Genomic DNA, 21,815 nt, shown 5'->3' with positions numbered 1-21,815 from the left:
TTTATTGTATGTATATTATACCTCAATAATGTTAAGAAAAATGACGATAAAATTAGATAAAGATATCACTACAATCATCTTCAATAACATATTGGCTGCAGAATCCTTAAAACAATGATTCTCAATGATGATCTAATCCAGCATACCAGGAGGATATCCCATTCCCCTCAGTTCACTTTGCCATCAACCCTCAAGGTAGGGATAGTGCATTAGGAATTTAGAAAAGTTCCCTAGGTATTAATATCCTCCTTCATATTGGCCCTCCTAGGAAGATTGTGTCCTCTACACTACATAAAGCTACCTGCATAACGTTGTTTTATTACTTTTTAATAGAAATACTTGAGGGTCTAGTGTTTGAAGTTTACAAAGCACTTTTACATTCATTATCTTCATTATCTCATTTGTTCCTTAGAGGATTCTGAATTAAGGGCAGAGATCATTATCCCCACTTTGCCTATGAAGAAACTTGGTCTCAGAGTAACTATACAACTTGCTTAAGATCACAAAAGTAAAGGTGACAGGTGGCACCTGAACCAGGTCTTAGAACTCCAAGGCTAGAGTTCTTCCCAATACTTAAAAAATGAACATCATATTTTACAAATGAAATTTTATTCTTGCTAGAATTTGTTTTAAAATACTCCAGGGGAAAAAATGTACTGAGAAAGAAGAGAGGAAGGGGAAAAAACATGAAACAAAGTGGGCAAAATGTTGATCACTGCTGACAGTATATGAGGAGTACATGAAGGTACATTATATTATTCTCCATTTTCACGTATATCAGAAATTTTTCATAATCAAAAGCTTTTTAAAAGTCAAAAAGCATCAATAAACAAGGTATTTAAATCATTAAACATTTTCATAATAAAAAAACAAATACTTAAATTAGAGATCTATCTAAGGAACTATTTCTTTCACAATAACCATAAGTACCACACACTTTAGGGTAAAATAATATTAGGAGTAAGCAAAACCAATATACTATATAAAATATCAACATAGTGGAATATAACTAAGAAAAGCATAAAGATATTACAGCTCTCAGAGGTTAAGAACTAAACATAAAATCAGTTTTTGACTGTCCAAAGCCCAGCAATTGTACTTTCAAAAAGAATCCTCATCACCATTAACTCTAACTTGGTGTGCGGGGAACAAGAGAAGTCTATGGCAACTAAAATCACTCAAGATCAATTGGTAATACTCTACTAGAAAATAACTTTTCTCTATGAAGACTTCAATGATTCTACAAAGTAAACAAAGACTATTAGAAAAAGCCTAAATCTCATCCCAAAATTTCTAGTTCAACAGGGAAAATCACAAAAGTTTACGCCAGTTGAGAGAAAAACAAGTTACCTGGAGCAATTTCTCAGCTATCAGCCACAAAATCACAGAAATATATGTCACTAGGTTTTATGCAGGAAATTGAGGATCCAGAGTGTTAACTACCCTGTACAAGGTTACAGAATTAGTTACTAGCCTGACTCATGTCTCATGATTCCCCCATTCAGCACTCTTCCTCCTATACTAGGCTGCCTCTAGCTTAGAGAAAAGCAGCAAGTTTTTTCTTTAAGCTGTGAGAACTTAATTTCTTTATATATCAGAAAAAAAAATCTTAATAGGCATGGATGAACAATAAAAGTTAATTCACACAGTAAAGAATTCAGCATATTTCAGAATACATTCTAAGATCAAAATTAAACAAAAAGTTCTGGTTCCAGGGAAGCTGGAGTAAACAAACTCCAGGAAGACTCCTGTCTCTCCCTCTGGATGCAATTATAGATCCTGGACAAAAATGTGTGTCACAGCTACCTGAGGACTCTGAAAAGTAAATGACAGTGAGCAGACTGGAGAAAGACAGCAAAAGAATTTGAAGTTCCATCAAATAGGCAAGAGGTTGTCATTTTTCCTCCAGTAGTGCCCAGCCTGGACCCAAGGGCAGCCCAAAGCCCAGAAGTGTTCACTGGGAATAGATAAGGAGCCCTAAAGAAAAACCCTCCTGGGGGCTGACCCTGTGGCCGAGTGGTTAAATTCGTGTGCTCCACTGCGGTGGCCCAGGGTTTCGCCGGTTTGGATCCCGGGCACGGACATGGCACCACTCCTTAGGCCATTCAGAGGCGGCGTCCCTCATAGCACAACCAGAGGCACTCACGATGAGAATATACAACTATGTACTGGGGGGCTTTGGGGAGAAGAAGAAGAAGAAAAAAAAAAGAACATTGGCAACAGTTGTTAGCTCAGCTGCCAATCTTTAAAAAAAAAAAAAAACCCTCCCAGGTCCAAGGAGGAGGAACAGGACAACGGAGGAAATTCTCTCTTTTGGCTTTCCGTTTTTTTCCTTCCTCCACCCCTGCCTGTAGGCAATACTGCAATGGTGGTGGCTGTAACAGAAAAGCAATGGCAGTAACAGCCAGGCAGGCACCTACCTAAAAACTGGGGAAGAGGAAATCTTCTCTCTGACCAGAGGAGCTGCGATCCTAAGAGCATGGAGTAAATCACTCTCTATCCTCCCACTGCTTGACACGAGAGTGAATTCACAAAGAAAATACAACAATCCTAATGGCAAATATACCTAACAAAAGAGCTAAAAAATACACGAAGCAAAAACCGAGAGATATGAAAGAAAAAAAATAAACCACCAAATATAAAGACTTCAAAATGCCCCCTACGTAAATGATAGAACTATGGATAGAGTATTAGCAAGGATATAAAAGACCTGAATGCTATCAATTAACCGGATCTAATCAACATTTATCAGTTCATTTTCTTTTTTAAGTTTGGCAACCTGTGCTAACATCTTCACCATTTATAGAACAATGGAACCAACGACAGGAGAATACACATTCTTCTCAATTGCATATAGAATATTCACCAGGATAGACCATGTCCTGGGTCAGTAAAAAAAGTTAATAATTTAAATGAATGGAAATCATATAAAGCATGGTCTCTGACCATAATGGAATTTTAAACCAGAAATCAGTAACAGAAAGCTAAGTAGAAAACTCTCCACGTACTTGCAAATTAAACAATACATTACCAAATAATCCATGGGTAAAAGACGAAATATCAAGGGAAATTAGTAAATGTACTGAACTAAGCAAAAACATAAACACACTTAGCAAAATTTGTGGTAGACACTAAAGCAGTGCTTACTGAGAAATGGATAACATTAAATGCCTGTATCGAAGAAATATCTCAAACTAACAATCTAAGCTTCTACTTTAAGAAGCTAGAAAAAGAGCAAAATAAGTATACAAGTAGAAAAAAGTAAATTAAAAATTAGAAATCAATGAAATTAAAAACAGAAAAACAATAGATCAAGTCAATGAAAGCAAAAGCTGGTTCTCTGAAAAGACCAATAAAATTGATAGATCTTTGGCTAGAAGATAAAAGAGAAACCATACAAATTACCAGTATCAGGAATGAAAGAGGGGATATCGCCACAAACATTAAAGGATAATTAGGAAATACTGTGAACAACTCAATACACATCACAACTGGACATTCATACGCAAAAAAATTGAACCCTGACCTAAATCTCACACCTTAAACATTAACTCAAAATGGGTCATAGATCCAAATGTAAAACATACAATTATAAAACTTTTAGAAGATATAGGAGAAAACCTTCATGACCTGAGGTTAAGCAGAATTCTTGGACATTAGACAACCCATAAAAGAAAAAAATGATAAAGCTGGACTTCATAAAAATTACAAACTTTTATGCTATGAAGAACACTGTTAAGAAAATGAAAAGACAAGCTACAGACTGGGACATTTGTAAATCACATACCCAACAAAGAACTTGTATCCAGAATATAAAAGGAACTCTCAAAATGCAACAGTTAAAACCAACCAACCAAATTTTTTAAAATGAGTAAAAGACTAAAACACTTCACCAAAGAGGTATAAAGGTTATAAACAAGCATATTTGAAAAGATGCTCAACTACATTAGGCATCAGGGAAATGCAAATTAAAACCGGAAAAAGATACCTCTATATACCTACAAGAATGGCTAAAATATCAAGTGCTGGTGAGGATGCAGAGCAAATGGAACTCGCATACACTGCTGGTGGGGATGCAAAATGGTATTGCCACTCTGGAAAACAGTTTGGCCGTTTCTTATGAACTTAAAACATATGCTTTCCATATGAATCAGCAATCCCACATCTAGGAATTTATCCTAGAGAAATAAAACTCTTGTTCACACAAAAACCAATACATGAACATTTAGAGCAGCTCTGCTCATAATTGCCAGAAACTGGAAACAAAATGTGGAAAAATCCATAAAATAGAAGACTACGTAGCAGTAAAAAAGGAACAAAGCCTATTGCTACACAGCCATAACACAAGCTCTAAGGCATTATGCTAGTGAAAGAAAACTCTCTCAAAAGGTTACATATTGAATGATTCCATGCATAGGATATTCTCAAAAAGACAAAACTATAGTGATGGAGAATAGATCAGTAGCTGTCAGTGGTTAAGGCTGGTACAAAAAAGGGACAGTATGAAGTTGTTTTTCTGAGATGATAGAACTGTATCCTAATTGTAGTGATGATTACAGAAATCTATATACATAAGTTAAAATTCACAGAACTATACAACCCCAAAAAAGTCAATTTTACTGTATGTTAACTTAAAAGTTTTTTAAAAGTAAACAAAAAAGCCCTTCAATTAAACAATTAAGATCTATTTGATCAGTCACAGTAATATATACCCGGGATATAAAGTAGACTAGAAAGTTACTAATTGTTCCAAACTACTTAAAGGCATATTTAACCATTAGTGAAACAAAACATCTTGTAAAATCTTGAAAAATACGTTGTGTGTGATGAGTGTATTGAGATATGGTCATACTGTTCAGCCTATAAAAGATAACACCAGGGGCCGACCCCCTGGCCGAGTGGTTAAGTTTGCACGCTCAGCTTTGGAGGCCCAGGGTTTTGCCGGTTGGAATCCTGGGCACAGACATGGCAGCACTCATCAAGCCATGCTGAGGCGGCACCCCACACAGCACAACCAGAAAGACCTACAATTATGTATTGGGGGTCTCTGGAGAGAAGAGGAAGAAAGAAAAAAAAAAAAGAAGATTGGTAACAGATGTTAGCTTAGGTGCCAATGTTTAAATAAATAAACAAATAGGGGGCCGGCCCAGTGGCGCAGGTGTTAAGTTTGCACGTTCTGCTTCTTGGCGGCCCAGGGTTCACCAGTTCAGATCCCAGGTGCAGACATGGCACCACTTGGCAAAAGCCATGCTGTGGTAGGTGTCCCATGTATGAAGTAGAGGAAGATGGGCATAGATGTTAGCTCAGGGCCAGTCTTCCTCAGCAAAAAGAGGAGGATTGGCAGTAGTTAGCTCAAGGCTAAATCAATCAATCAATCAATCAATCAATCAATCAACAAATAAAACACCAAACCCTTATTTAAGGGATGGATGAAGGCAGTTCTCACCTGCAAAATGAAGTCATTTTTGGTGCCAATAAACTAGGGATGGGACCGATGTGGGACAGGGAACTAAAAATGGCCCTACTAATCTGAACCATAAAGGTGTCCAGTTATCTAGAAAGGAGTTCCTGAGTGGCAGGTTGAAAGATGGTGCCTTCCAAACATGGGCAGGTCAGAAAAGGCGCCTGTAAAACTACATCCGTTTTAGACTTCTACACAGGTGAAACGAGACTGAAGGAGAAGATAAGACTTTAAAGAGGTGAAGAGGGGCAATGACAAATCTTCGGGAATTTGTATTTCTCTTTATTTCTCCCAGAGATACGTAAGAGAGTCTACTCTAAAAATTCCAGCCATTTCCAATCCTGCAAAAGAAAACAACAAGAAATTTGTGTCTATATTTTGGACAAAGCACTGAAAGGAGGGAGGCAGACCACAGCAACTATGCACCGGAAGCAGCAGCAATTAAAGTAAAAGAATTACAAGCAGAAGGAAAAACCACCGGGGTATGGAACTGAGCCTAGTAAGCTAGCCTCTCCCTCCGCCTCCTCCTCAAGTTTTCTTACATTAATAAACCTTGGAGATTATGATTTTATATTTTGAAGAAAGATTTTGAATGGCAAGTCAAAGTTCTTAAATCAAGTAACTACTCTTAAAAACATATTAAATATTCCTCAAAGGTCCTGTAAATCATAGAAATACAGAATTCCACTAAAGAACATACTTAAAAGAAATATTAGAGCCAAAACAATAAAAGAAAGATCCTAATAATCATCTACCACTGTCAGCCAAGCAACCTAAGGCAAGTCATCTGACCTCTCTAAGCCTTTGTTCCAGCAACTGAAAAATAAGGGCACAGAAATTAACTCTAAAAATCTATGAAAACAAGTATTTAAAGATCACATTACATATCATTGTATTTTCAGTTTAATTTTAAAAGTACGATTCTTTATAAATCAAACGTAGTCCTTTCATAGATCAATGCTGTCAAGCAGACCTGTACAAGGAAAAAATAAACCAAACTTCAATAAGGAGCAAACATATCATACACTATACTTAACTGAAATACAGCCATTAAGTTTCAGAATCTTGAATTCAGAAAGCAGCAGGATCAAGGTCTTTACTCAAGAAAATGAAAAAAAAAGTTTAAACAATTCAGGTCCCATCAGACTACAGTTATAAAACAGAAAATATCCTACATGACATCAACATAAGCATCATTTAAATTCATTTCAAAGTGGGAAGAGAGAATGTAAAAAATACAGAATCAGAAGTTAGTTTCATGCACCTCTTCCTTCTCCTCCTTGTTCAATTCAGTAAGTCACACTAACCCATAGATGACCTAAGTAATAGGGAAACATATTATACCAAAAAGTGCCAATCGCTAATCCAACAAATATTTGCTGAGCCTTCTCTATGCCAGGCATTGTAATAGGTGCTGGGCACTGGCAAGGACATAGCCTCTATCCTTAAGAACTCAAAAGCCTAGTGAGGTTATAAACAATTATGAACCTCAATTAAAAAAAAAAACCAAGCGAGGAAAATAGATTTTTACAACTCCAGCCATACAATAAGAAGAAGAAACTGCTGATCAATGACAGATCAGAAAATTATATTTATGGTAAGACAAATTTTGCCGTGGCCAAACACATTCAATGTATTTAGAAATTTGTTCTTTTATGAAATTACGTGATTTCTGGATCAGCCCAACAATTCCAAAATCTCATGTAGAAAGAGATCTGTAGCATAGTACCAGTCCACAATTTCTCATCCAAAACCTTTAGGGCAGAACTCAGAATTTTCTGAATTTTAGAAAGGTAATACTGTGTAGATACTATATGTCATAATTCGCCCACCATGTCTGGGATGGCAGTTCCATTATCAAACAATACTTCTGCAGCAACACATATGAATATGCACACCAAACGAGAGAAATAAATACCTCAAACAGCCTCATGTCTGGTCGGGTCAGATTTTAACACCAAAAGAATCATGAAGAACTCCTGGTTTTCAGTGTTTTGGAGATTTCAGAACTGAGATAAGGGACTGGGGACCCTTATCCTTATCCAATGACCCTTATCATTGTGTAAAATGATGACCCTGAAGTAAAATTACCTTGGTTGAATTCCAATTCCACTACTTATTATTAGCTGTGTGTCCTTGAGTAATGGCTTAACCTCTCACAGCTTCAGTTTCCTCATCTGTAAAATGGGGAGAGTACCTACCTTAAAAGACTGTTCCAAGAATTAAATGAGAACACATGTTAAATACTTAGCACAGTGCCAGGCACATAGTAAGCACTAAACAAATGTTGGCCATAATGTTGGCTATACAAACTAGCCTTGAATAAATTAATTTTGAGCAAAAACAAGTCGCAGATATGCAGTATTAATATTTATAAAAGCTTAAAACACGTAAAAGAACCTACTCTTTAGAGATACAAAAATGCAGTAAGAGAATAGGCACATGCATATTAAGGATAAAGATCAAAGCCAACAGTGGCAGACCTGGAAGGGAGGAGAATATGCTCAGGGACAGGGTGACACCCAGGAGGCTCCGGCTCTATTGGTGACGCTTTATTTCTTAGATAAGGGAGTGGGTAAGTGAATGTTTATTATTATTCTCCATAGGTTTCATGTCTTAAATATTTCATATTACAAATTAAATTCAAATACATCTAATAGCTATGGAGTGAATGTTGCAGACCACATAATCTGGAAAACATAACCTACTTGGCTTCTATTACAATGTTGATAGATTTCCTTGTTTTTTGAAAGTTTATACTTGCTTTCCAAAATACTCAAAACCACAAGATTCCTTAAAACGCAACAGGTTAAATACCTATCATAAATAACAACAAATTCTATCTTTTTTAAAAAATAAGATATGAATATAATATATAGTAATGACTCAGCTATACAGAACATAGCTGAGAATCCAAAACACATTTTTATAATCTCATGCAGCCAATATAGAGAATATCAAATCAACACACTAAAACATCTACTCTACTTGCATGTTCTCATTCAGCCTGTTCCAGAATAGAACAAATTAGAAAACTAGAAGGGAAACAGAAGAGGGTAGGAGCAAGGAAATAGAAGTTGTTTTTAGGAAAGGACACTGATGGTAGTTAAAATGTCACCTAAGAGCAAGGGAAGAAATGAAAGCAACAGCAACACAAACAAAACCTACATATTGCAGAAACAAGCATTCAAAAACCTAGTAGCAAGATTAATAAATTCCAGAGATGTGTTATACAACATTGTGCGAATAGTTAACACTATTGTATTACGCAATTGAAAATTTGTCAAAAGGATAGATCTCATGTTGTATTCTTACCATAACTCAGAAAATACAATTTGTGCCCTTACATTATACATTTCTATCCTATAAAATTTTTTAAATGATTAATCAAAAAGGAAAAGATCAAATCACAGGTAAATCTTTGCCTTTGATTTCCACAATAATTGCCTTAATTTATATATTTTTTTTAAAAATCCAAAATTAAAGCATTTATCGTAAAGACACACACAGCACAGTAGTCCGAGGCCACTTAGTGTGCTAGCAAAAAGCATTCAACTGCCCCTAAAGTCCTAAGAGTATTCAACGGTTTTATTCAATGCCTAAGTGTCCTTATGTTTTACATTCACATGGCTTATACACTATTCAAAATAAAATGTCCCTCTTTTTCTTTTTAAAAATGAATAATAAAAAGTAAAAATACTTATTAGGACAATAACAGAAAGGGAACACAGAAAAATTAAAAGTCTGACATTTTAAGGTTCAGAGATTGTAGATAAATGTATTTCTATTTCATTAATGGTTATTTGATAAATAACGATGAAAAATCTAGAGGAAAAAAAGGAAATGTGAAATTCATTTTTGAAAACTTTCTATCCAAAGTGGTTAAACAAAATTAGGTTTGGGAGCTTAAACTAAATTAGGAGACTTTATATGCCCAAAGAGAGATCAAAATTATAAATGTTTATTATAGGAAACAAATTTTTAAACTACAGAACAAAAACCAATAACTGCATATGTTCCAACTCTCCTAAAATTTATCCCAAAAATGCAGAAAATGGTTATTTTCCAAAATCTCCACAAATTCCTTTGAGGGATAAACGTTTTCCTCATACAGCAATACCATCCCCAGACCATGATTACCATTTTTTCTTTGAGATGCCTCTTTTTCCCACTCAAGTATAAGCTCCCTAAATGCCAGATCCTTGTTTGTCTTATTCAACCTTGTATTCCCCTTGCCTAAAAGAGCAGGAACTCAATAAATACTGTATTTACTGAATTCTAGATGCTAGAAGTGTCTTATCTAAAGAAAATGTACTTGTTCTTTCCAAAGCACACAAAATAAAGGTGCAATGGCTGCTCACCAACAGCTACAGGAAAGGCATCAGGACTCAACTCAGCCCTCTATTCTAGCCTGTTTGGTTAACTTTCTTCCTACTTCTGAGCTTACACTACCTGGCTGTAAGCTCTGAGCTACTGACAGCCAACAGTTAACAACATATGACGAAAAAGCTGGGGCTCCTGCTGCTATGTGGTCCTTCTTCCCTTAAACCTAAAGGTATCTGAGCTCTAAATTTAAAAAGAAATTCTAAATTAAAAGCAATTTTTCAATATTAAAATTACCTCATCTATCCAACAAAAAACTGTACTTAAAGTCTTTCTTGCTAAACAATGAGAAAATACTCAAGAAATTAGATTTCAATTAACTTTGCCACTGATTACTGAGTAAAATCTAGTCACAGATTTCTAAGTATGGCTGAGAATGCTCAAGGGACCTAAGTTAACATTAGGCAAAACTCTCCAAAAGAAGCTACCATGCTTTCTCTCTCACATTCTCCATATGGTCTCTATTTTTATATTATGCTCCACAGAGAACCCCTACTTCAAATTTTTATGTCATATGTATATCTGAATTGCTTTAATGCATTTACAACTTGCAAAATACAATAACCAAAATAGTAAGAAAGCTTAAACCAGACTGGTCAACAGTATTATACTTCAATCAGACTTTTACTTTCTAATATACCTTACAGATACCGCTGTTATTAATCCGACTTAGCTGGGTTTTTTCACTGTCCTTGTGTTTTTTGTGGTTTTCTTTCTTTTGGGAGAAGCAGGGTAGGGAGAGGGAGGCAGTGCCTATCTATTTCCCCTGTATGAAGAAATGTCTTCATAGAAGGGAAATGTTCTACAGCGTGAAGAAAAGGAGAGACCAGTGTTAGCAGTCACTGTTTGAATAAGAAAGATTAAATCTGAGGATAAGCATTTTGGTCACTGGAGAGGCAAACACCATTGTGGGACAGGGATAGCGCTCTCATCAGGTTTCACCATGGCCTAGAATGACAAAACACTCAAGACCATCCAACTTTTTATGCTCTGGTTTCAGGTTCACAATGCAACTTTCTGCTTATTAATCGCCTTCTCAAGTAGCTTGCTTCCCAAGTACTTCCATACAAGGAACAGGGTGCCCTGGAAAGTAGATATAGGTAATTTAGTAGGAAAGCATGGCCCCTTGTCAATTAGAATATTGTTACTCTAACTTACACATCATTGAGTTTGATTAGGCTGAATCACCCCTAGGTGATATACTAAAATGTAATTTCTGGATCTTCAAAGCTAAGGAATAAGCTGTGAAATGTGTGACCACAGGGAGATACCACCACACCAGGTCTAGGCAGCCAGCTGGCATCCCTCTAAGAGGTCTTAAGCTCACTTCTCCCTAATAAGCCAAAGTAATTACAGGAATCTTCTCTTATGCTTAATTGTCCATAACCAAAATTCACCAAAACTGAGATTTTAAAAATAAATGTATGTAAATGCAAATATGCCTACAGAACAATTCAATCGCATTAAGATACATGAAAAGCAATAAAGGCCAAATAAATAATGATAGATAAACATGGTCAACATCTAATTTGACAATAATAAAACAAAAAGCAATTTTTCACTCTCCTAATCCTAATATTACTAGCAAAAACATCCTGAGGAGTCCTCAAGTATCAAGAATTGTCATGAAATTCTCAAAACAAAATCTTATTTTTTCAAAACTATGTCCCAAAAGGTATAATAAATGTTAAGGGAGATTATCTGTGATACCCTTTTAACTTCTGTATATTTTCTGATATCCTTCAAATAATCAATATGTGTAACTTCAGCAATAAATATTGCTTTTAAAATTCAAATTAACAAAAACCATAAAAGATAAATAAAGCAAAACTGCAAACTTTCAAAATAATAACATGGTATTCATCCTAAAAGGACAGAGTCACATTTATCTAAGGGCATTTTTCTACAGCATGACATGAGAAAGTTTATTAGAAAGTGATTTAATACTAAGATAACAAATTTTCCCTAGCATAGTCTTCATGAATTCAAGTTGTTAATTCTGGATACCAAGAAATGTGGGATATGGAGGAGGTGCAAGTCCAGAGGAAATTAAAGATTCATTTTTAACCCATGTTTCTGACAATAGCTGGAAATGGAGGGGGAAAAGTCCAACTGTCTGACAAAAGCATCAAAAACTATAAAATATTGGGGCTGGCCCCGTGGCCAAGTGGTTAAGTTCGCGCGCTCCGCTGCAGGCGGCCCAGTGTTTCGTTAGTTCGAATCCTGGGCGCAGACATGGCACTGCTCATCAGACCACGCTGAGGCAGCGTCCCACATGCCACAACTAGAAGAACCCACAATGAAGAATACACAACTATGTACCGGGGGTCTTTGGGGAGAAAAAGGAAAAAATAAAATCTTTAAAAAAAAAAAAAACAACTATAAAATATCTAAGAATAAATTTAGCAAGAAAGGTATAGGAACTAGATGAAGAAAACTATTAAATCTATGAAATCTTTATTAAAGAACCTAAAACAGGACTGAACAAATGAAAACTCATCATAACAAGGAAAAATTATCATCATTAAAAAATATCAGGCCTCTCAAAATTAATATATGAATATAGCGCAATTCTAAACAGTGGGCTTTTTTGAGGTTTTCTGAACTCAACAGAATTATTTTCAGTCAATATAGATCTAAGAATAAATGTATAAGAATAGTCAAGAAAATGAAAAAGTACAGTGTCAGGAGCTTTTCTTAATAGCGTAACTTTCTATAAAGTTATTATACTCAAAACAGTTAAAATAATGGTGCAGGAAAAGAAAAACAGAATGTCTAGAAACAGAGCAAACACATACAGGAACTTAACATCCCATTTAAGACCTCCTACTTTACACCATATAAAAGTTAATTCTAGATGAATAAATACATGTGTCATACGACAAAGAATTAACATATGATAAGGTGTTCCTACAGATAAGAAAAGAACAAAAACAACCTAAAGGAAAAATGAACCAAGGACATGAACAGACAATTCTCAATAAAGGAAATTCAAATGGCCAAAAAACCTATCAAAAGAGGCTAGCTCCAGTAACAGGAAAACTAAAATTAAGACAAAACTGAGAGACCATTTATCACCTAGCAGATCAGTAAAAATTAGACTAAGTAATTACATTTAATGATGTGATGTTACGGAAAACCCACTGCTAGCGGAGGTGGAAATTATGACACCTATTTGGAGAGTAAACTAGCAATAATAACATTTAATATATACTTCCTTTAACCCATAAATCCCACCTTGGAGACTCTAGCTTGTAGAAATAAAAGCATCAGCAAATAAGGTGACATGTACAACGATGTTTACTGTAGCACTGTTTGCAGCGGCAAAATCTAGAAACAATCTCAATTTCCACAGGAAAAGAACTGAATAAACTGTGTATGATACATCCATACTATGAGACGTAATAGAGATGTTTAAAAGAACAGTTTAGAATTATATTTACTGACCATGAGGTGCTAAGAAAAGCTTGTTATAGAGTAATATAGAAAGTATGATCTCCCTTTTGTAAAAACAAAGAATCCCTATATACGCACATTTATTTTAGTAAATACAGTACTTGACCAAGCATGGAGAGAAATATTGATGTATACCCATAAGCTGGTAAAATGGTTGGGGAGTAACAATGAAAGGGCGAGGGGAAGGAGCTTTCTTTAAAGTATGTCTTTAGATTTTTTCACTTATTACAATGGACACCTATTATTTTGCAAATTAACTAAAAACCCTCAGCACTATGAAAGTAGATTATTCAACTACAAGAGGAGAGTCAGTAACAAATCACTGAACTGTCAACATATTTCCATTTTGGGGGAAAAGATTGAAGTTCTCAACTTACTATTAGTTTCCTCAGCATAATGAATTACATAATAGGTATTGAACAGAAAGAAAGATCACGGTACGAAGAGTAGATTTTTTTGCTGCCACTTGAAGCTTTTGCATAAATGTTTGAGGAAATCACAGAGAGAAAGGGATAATGTCATTTTGGGAATTAAACATCTAAATAACATCTTCAAAGACTTGGAGACAAGGTTTTGTATGTTTTGTAAACCTGAAAATAAACTTCACTGACATCAACTCTACCAGTCACGAGGAAATCATCTGCAGTAGATTCCCATAACTCAGTCAGAACCCTGACTGCTTTTGGTTCTAGCGTCAACCAATTATCATGTATCTGAGCACCCGAACAATTTTTCCATATTATTTTCATTCATTATCATCTATTCTGCGGAGTAACTACTAAGTGCCAGGCACTGAGCAATGTACTAGGGATACCATAAATTACATAGTTCTTGTCCTTTGGAAGCTCAAGGAAAAGTAAGACAATTCAACAAGTAATGAAAAAAGTGCTACAGCCTTTCCCAAGGGGAAAAAAGAACTACACCTCTTTGCCTGGGGGGTAGAGAGGAAGGAAGAACAGGCTCACAAGGTGGAAGGAAGAAAAGCATTTTGGGTATAAGCAGAACAGGTACAATGAGAATGAAAGAACACGGAGCATTCAAGGAACAGCAAAAAGTTCAGTGTGTAAATAAAAATACAAACAAATGCTAGTAAAAATCAAATTGTAAGCTACTTCCTCATTCTACTTTTTTAAATAATCAACACCATTTATTAAACTTTCATCATAGAGAGTTTCTAAAGAAAATACAGAGCCCATGCCTTCACCGGAAGAGAGAAATACACAATTTTAAAACATCACATATATTGGGTACTATCAGAAAAAGAGGTTCTTTCTTCTTACAACAGTTTTCCTTCAATAATCATACCAAAAGCCTAGCATTTACGAAGATTCAATTAACTATGTACAGGGTGCCTAACAATTTCAGGTAGCTTCCCCATTCACCTCAAATCAATATTTTCACCATATTTTAAAACTATTATGTTTTCAAAAATTTGAAAAAGTGGCAAGGGAACTAAATCTTATGTGCAGACCTCAAAAGGCTTTAAAAAAATTAACTTCCCTTCCTTTTCTTCAGCTTGAAACTGAACAATTTCCCAACAGTGAGGGTTAGTAAATAGCTTCACTAAATTGTACTGTAAAAACACTAATGGAACTCCATTTACTTTGAGCTGTATAATTGTGTGATCATTTACAAAAGTTAGATCTTATAACTAAACAGTGTCCATTATCTACTGTGACAATCTTAATTTTAATCCAAAGCCTTGAAAGGAGAGTGCAAATATTTTACAATTCTATAGATCTAAGTTCATGTCTTTCTCATATTTGCTCTTCCCAAGAATCATAACATTAACCTCAAAGCCAGACAAGCTGAAAACCTAAGATGCTCAATACAACACAAATATAATCAGCTACAACAAGCAAGCTGGAGTGAGCAAAGCAACTGCGTATCGGGTTACACTGTGACTGTTGTACTCTAACAACAGAGAAAGGGGGCTAAAAACTACTTGCCTTTAAGATGTCTTTTATTATTCATAAAGTACAAAGGTCACATAAGTTTTCTCCACCTTTTGAAAAACTATGATGATTTTTTTCCTTCTAAGCCTATACTTCACTGACAACATTTATAACTTATTTTCTCTCTCCAATGGTCTAAGTAGGCCAAAACAAAAGGCAAAACTTCCAAGTACCTAGTGAAAAAAGCATTTCTCATTTCAATCATATTATCCTAAACCTTGTTGTTTTATACAAAAGTGTTAGTTAATGCTGACTCAAGAAGTTTGGCAAGTGTGTGGTTTTTTTCACTTCTGGACCCTTCAGACTTTGACAAGAGATTATTCTCCTGGTAACTAGAACTCATGCCATATTAAGTATTTTGTGTTACTCCTTCAGAGAGGAAAAACTTTACACATATTTTCAAGGTAGAAAAGACTGCCTTTACTGAAATTAAATTTTCCACAGAAAAAGGCAAATGGACAACTCCTGACACTTTTGACAAAGATATGATTTTCAAAACCTCTAAGCCAAGAAACATAAACGCTTGGATAAATCTATGTTCTCTTAATTTTTAAATTGCTTCCTACTTTAAATAGTATCCTGCATGAAAGAAACTGAATAAAAGTAACAAAGGAATGAAAGAAAGCCAAATCAAAAACTGAAAACAATTCATAAAGCAAAGACTGAATTACAAGCACCAAAAACAACTAAGTTGCTGAAGTTTAAAGAAAGGTAATAGTTTTAGATTTTCTGAAGCTAAATCTAAATAAGGGTTTTAAAGTTTTGATATCAATTAAGTCCTGCTGTATACACAAAATGTGAAAATCCTCATCTAATGCAAATAAAGAGATTAAGTATTTCGAAAATCTGTTTTGGTATGTAGTTTCCCAATTTAATTTTTTTAATTAAAAATAATCTTTTGGAAAATACTTGTTCAACTTTTTCAATGAGTATAAAGAGTTTCTGTAAGTCACAAAAAACGTGGGTTTTTTTTTTTTGTACACCACTGATTTCAAGACTACTTTTTAAAAATAAATAGTAGGATGAAATATCACCAAGGCATTGCTGATAACTTTTGTACTTTATAGTTTCATCCTAAAATTCACCCTCAATCTAGACCTGCTGTCAGTGAAACAGATGAGATAAAAGAACAAGCAACTCCTCCCAAAAGAAACTGAACTGAGGTTTCCTAAACAATAATGTTAATTTCAAGTATAATCCCAACGATTTTAGACAAAGCAGACATTCAAGTATGTGCTGATCACTCAAGGTGCACTAAACAGCACTTTGCTCATAATTTGTAAGGCAAAAGGACATTTTCTCTAACTGAATGCAAAATACCTAAGAATGAATGACATTTAAAAACCTGTACATTATACCATGAAATGAACTGAGTTAAATAACATCTATCTGATAGCTCTTCCAATACCTTGTTTGAAAAGTGTAACTCAGAAATGAAACATTTCAGTAGCAACTACAAGGGGCTACTTAGTAAATTAATGAACATTCCATAGATGTTGAGTGTTTGACAGTTCCTTTAAAGCAAAAGAGAAACTCCATAGTTTCAGAGTAAATACACAAATAGTAACCAACATATTTTTCAAAAGTCTCCTTAAAACAAATAACAAGAACACCGACTATCAATGAAAACATTCAGTCTTCTACTGGGACATCATACGACCAGTACAGGAATTATCCACCTGATAACCTGATGATAATAATGCATTTACACATGCATTAGAAGTATTAAAAGATTTGATCCAGTGCAAGTTACAAATTTAAATTTCAGCATTCACTAGGCTGTAATCTCAAATAAATTCTCTTTTGCAGATGTAAAAACCCAAGATGAGATGAAATAGAGGTGATTCAATCACACTCATCTAACTTGAAATGCTGGAAATAATTGGTGAATTACCGTGAAATGCCTTTTATTCAAGCATGCTATACTGCAAACATACTTTAAGAGCAGAATAAAAGTGATGAAGATATGGGTACCTGGAGAGTCTGTATTTTTAAAACAAAAGTTAAGTTGTATACGGTCTAGTAAGTATTATGGGGAACCGTAGAAGTGAATATTTAAAATCCAACTATTCCCAGAAAAATCCAATACACTAAGTCCAAGTATTTTTTAGAATCAGTCAGCAAAAAATCATTACTGTACACAAGACCTGAAAGTTAAGATCACTAAGAAATCTTCATTCACTCCTCTCTTCTGTTAAGTAATCCCTACAGCAGCCAAAAAAGTTACTTTCCTTTCTACTTACGTCAGAATAAGATTCTTCTACACAGGCAGATTTCCATGCCCATGGATAAATAACATCAAGAAAAATTTGTGTCCATAAGTACCAAAAAAGCTAAGTGTTCAGAACATAAAGGGAACCCATAAATGCGAAAATATTTGACAGTCTACTGCCCAGGCGCGCCCCCCCCCCCACCAAAAGCCATTTAATCAGCTTTATAAACATTTACTGGTGAAGTACACTCTGAGCGAGTGGTTCGACGGATTTCCTAACAGGCAAACATACAACCGTCCCGACTCTTTCAGGTAGTCGGGAAGATCGGGAGAATTATTGGAAACGGACGTCCGCAGGATCTGGAGTTGGAGAGAAAGGTAAGCACTGTACTCGCAGGTGAGTTGCAAAAAAAAAACCCCGGAAAATTGGGAAAGTTGGTTGGAAGGTTAGAGGAAGGCGAGGCCGATGCCCGGTTTTGAGAGAACGGCATTGCAGGTGTAGACAGCAATTAACTGAGCATTTGGAAATACTAAAGAGAGTTCTACGAAAGACCTGACCGGGGTACAAGATACGAGAACGCTGATACGTGGCTCAGAGAAGACACGCGGGGGTGGGACCCGCCCCGCTAACCCCAGTCTCCCTGAATGAGCCCTCAAAGGAGGATCGCAGCCTGAGAAAGTCAATGGGTCCAAGGAGGCCCGCACCAGCCGGGCAACGCCACAGCACGGAACGCGGCTGCGAGCGAAGCCTCCCGGTCGGAGGCCTCGGGGTCGGCCCTCAGTAAGTCAGGGCAGCCCCCGGGGCTCCGGGGCCCTCTTGGCCCAGCCTCTGTCCTCTCTTCTCACCCCCCATAGCCTGGGACGGGACCCCTGGGACTGACAGGAAGCTTCCGGCCGAGCGCTCCCCGCAGGCGCGGGGCAAAAGAAGCAATATGCTCCTAGCGCCGCGAGTGACACTCACCGGCCCGAAACCTCGAATGAAACCAGCAGCTCCGGGGGCGGCGGCAGCAGTGGCAGCAGGAACCGAACATCCAAAATGGCGGCTCCCTCGGCCTCACCACCGCTACTGCAGGCGGAGGGATCCTTAGGAGGAAGGGAGTTTTTAACTAACTTCACACACTATGACAGAAACTTCGGACCTTATCTTCCCCCCTTGTCGATTCCGCGTCCCCTAACTGTAACTTCCCGTGCCTCCCCACTCCTATTATCCAAGAACTCGGACCCCGCCGAGGACTATTTGCCAAGGAGGAGGTGACTGCTCCTAGCAGAGCGACGCAAAGCGTAGCAAGGGTCGGGGCTGTCATTGATGACGCGAGACGCTGCTGCCGAGTCACCGCTGCGAAGAGTCTGTGCGGGAAAGATCCGGCCGACGCCGGAGCCGACAGACATTGGTTCCGCTTGGGGGGGGCGGGGGCCGCTGGACTACCAGGAAGCGGCGGGGCCACCTGAAGCGGGCGGGCCTAACAAGGTGGTGAAGGAAGCGGGAGAGGCGAAGTAGGCGGACGCGGAGAACACAGCCAGGTTGAGCCAGTCGTGATCCACGAGAATCCCAAACTCTTTCCTGTCACCTTTGAGATCTTAGTTTTCTCTTTAGGTAACGTCAGGAACATGCTCTATATGATCTTGGATTCTGTGGTTTCATGGTATCTTTGCGACGTATTTATAAAAAGGATGACACAGAAGAACAGATTCCAAGCCCAGTATCACTGCTCAACCTCATATATTGGACAAGTCATTTAAACCCTAAGGGCCTCAGCTTCCTTATATGTAAAAAGAAAAGATTTGGTCTAGTGATAGCTGAAACCCTTCCGGAGTGAGCTTTCTGACTGTGACTCCATCAACTAATGACCTGAGCCAAAGACAGTCCAACCAGACCGTTCCTAGCTTGATAAATAATTACTAACATCTGACACGAATATTTTCCACGTGAATGTAAAGAGAGCCAGGCTATCTTGGCCCAATTAAAGGAAAAGTGACCTACCTAAAATAAAATCTTTCGGATAGATTGGTAGTAAAGCACCCCCGAAAGTGAATAGAGCACAGCACGTGGCTGGATGCCAAGGAGATCCGAACTAACCACAAATCTTGAGTTTAGGACCTGCCATAAACAGGAGGTTGTCTTTTTTTCCTTAGACAGCCACTTTCATGCAGGGTTTAAAAATATTTTACAAAAATTGAACTGAGTAGGCCCGCCTGTACAATTTTGTTCTTCAACTACTGGGGCATGTTAAGTGGCTGGAAAGAAAGGCGGCCAAGGGCGTAATAATAGTAATCATTTTTTATTAAATAGTGATATCACATTGTTCATAAAAACATCTTCATGTATATAATCATTGTTAGCCCTCCTCCGACAACCTCCTGAGTCAGACCGTTCAAGCAATTTAGTTTTACAAATAAGGAGACTGAAGCTCAGAAAAACTGACTTGCTGAAAGACCGTCTCTCTCTCCTCCTCCACTGGGGTTCTGCTGTGCGTGAAACCTTTCGAACTAGGAAACGGTACACGCCCACTCGCCCCCACCCCCACAGTCAGGGTGGAATCAACTGAGAGCAAATGGTTTGGGGAGCAGAATGCTTGTAGAATTCAATCGCCTCATACCCGCTCCAAGCACTACTGTGCGGTGCAGCCCTGGATCACATGGCTGGTAAACAGCAGTATAAAACGAGAACACTACAATGATGCCACAACGCAGGTTCCTCCGAGGTATAGCTATGCGTGAACACATGCTAAAGGACAGTTTGGGGCTCTCATAAAAGTAAGAAGTTTGCAGGTTGCAAAGCGGTTAGCTAAAATATTCCGTTTGCAAGTCGAAAAAATTTGCTTAAAGGTCAAATTTAAATGTTTACCATTATGAACCACAAAAGTTAAACCATCTTCTTAAGAAAGAGGAAGGAGCTTTTTTCCTACCATGCCAAATGGCAGAGCGTTAAAGAGAAATGACAGACATTATAAAATGTATACCCCCTCCATGTATTTTTTTTACTTCTATTTATCTTTATAATCACCAACCCCCTCCTCTAATGAAGCTGAAAATTAAAAGCAATTGACCCCATATATAGTATGGTCATCATTATCCTGGGATCTTTGGCTTCGGTGGCTAGAGATTAAAGTTTGGGAAGACTTACTCCTCATCTACTCAAATGTAATCCCTAATTTCAGATAAATTAAAACATATCAATAAAATGGCATACTATGCTGCCAATAAAAATGAAACTATCACTCTATCTTTATTATGGTATAGCAGATTTTGAAAAACATTACAAAACGGTATTATAAAATAAGCTTATAAAAATGTATATATATATATATATATACACACATAGAAAAAAGTTGAAGAGCCTAAAACTAAAATGTAAAAATGGTTATCTTTGGGTGGTGAGATTATAGAGGATTTTTACTTTCTTTACTATGTTTTGTTTTTGCAATGGACATGCCATACTTTTATTTGGAAAAAAAAAAAAGACTTACATTTTGGAAACAAAAAAGTCCTTATCAGATAATGCAGTTTTATGTGTCCAAATGCTGAAGGAAATTTTTCTTTTTAAAACAGCAACAGCCGCAAAGGATTAAACGTCTAGGAAGAGATAATGGCTAGCAGAAAAGATCATTATTTCTATGGTTTTGTTTATTATGGATAACTTGTATGCTTCAATTTAACAAATAATAACAACAACAAAGAACAAAACGGAAGAGGTATCAGCTAGGAATTAGACCACTCAGATGCCAGTCCTGGCTGTGTTTAACTAATTTTGTGCCCTGAGCACTATGTTTTAACATCTCTGGGCCTGTTTCCTCATCTGTTCAATATTTATTTATGACTAGTCTTGTTCCAAAATGGATTCGAAGTGGCTTGTTACCAAGAGGGATGAAATGGGTGAAAGCACTTGGAAAAGTATCAAGCATCATGAAAATATAAGTATAAAAACATTTTATGCCACCTCACAATTCAACTAAAGCATTTATTGATTGCCCACTACAAGTAACAGTAGTGCATTGTGTCTTACAATCTACAAAAGTGTTTTCATATACATTGGTTCATTTGCTCCTCACCCACCCTGAGCTTACAAACCATGTAGGCATTATAGCATAGTAGCTAGAAGTGTTGGTTTCTGGTCCTAGGCTGCCTGGCTTTAAAACTCTGCTCTTCCTTTCTTTATTTGTGACCTGCAACAAGTTACTTAACATCCCTGAGCATTTCTGAGTTTCAGTGTACCTGTCTGTAAAATGGAGGTAATAGTAGCATTGGCATCTTAAAGCTGGTGTGATAAACAAATGAGCTGATAGACTTAAAGTACTTAGAATAGCGTCTGGCACACGGTAAGGGCTCAATAAATATTAGCTCTCTTTAG

General features: G+C 36.8%; 1 protein-coding gene across 3 annotated transcripts in view; it reads right to left on the bottom strand.

Annotated features, from left to right (window-relative positions):
* Positions 1 to 18,755, bottom strand: part of AP1G1 (adaptor related protein complex 1 subunit gamma 1) — a 71,658-nt gene extending 52,903 nt beyond the window's left edge. The window contains exon 1 of one of the 3 annotated variants that reach the window (XM_046681774.1): positions 18,429 to 18,755. The gene's annotated coding sequence lies outside the window, so the exon portion shown is untranslated. Of the gene's footprint in view, positions 1 to 5,446; positions 5,468 to 18,428 lie in introns of those variants that run through there. The other 2 variants (XM_046681776.1, XM_046681775.1) reach the window with 2 other exon arrangements.
* Positions 18,756 to 21,815: the final 3,060 nt, after the last annotated feature.

Source organism: Equus quagga, chromosome 13 (genome assembly GCF_021613505.1).
Source record: "Equus quagga isolate Etosha38 chromosome 13, UCLA_HA_Equagga_1.0, whole genome shotgun sequence".
Classification (NCBI taxonomy): domain Eukaryota; kingdom Metazoa; phylum Chordata; class Mammalia; order Perissodactyla; family Equidae; genus Equus; species Equus quagga.
This window is presented reverse-complemented; position numbering and strand designations above follow the sequence as displayed.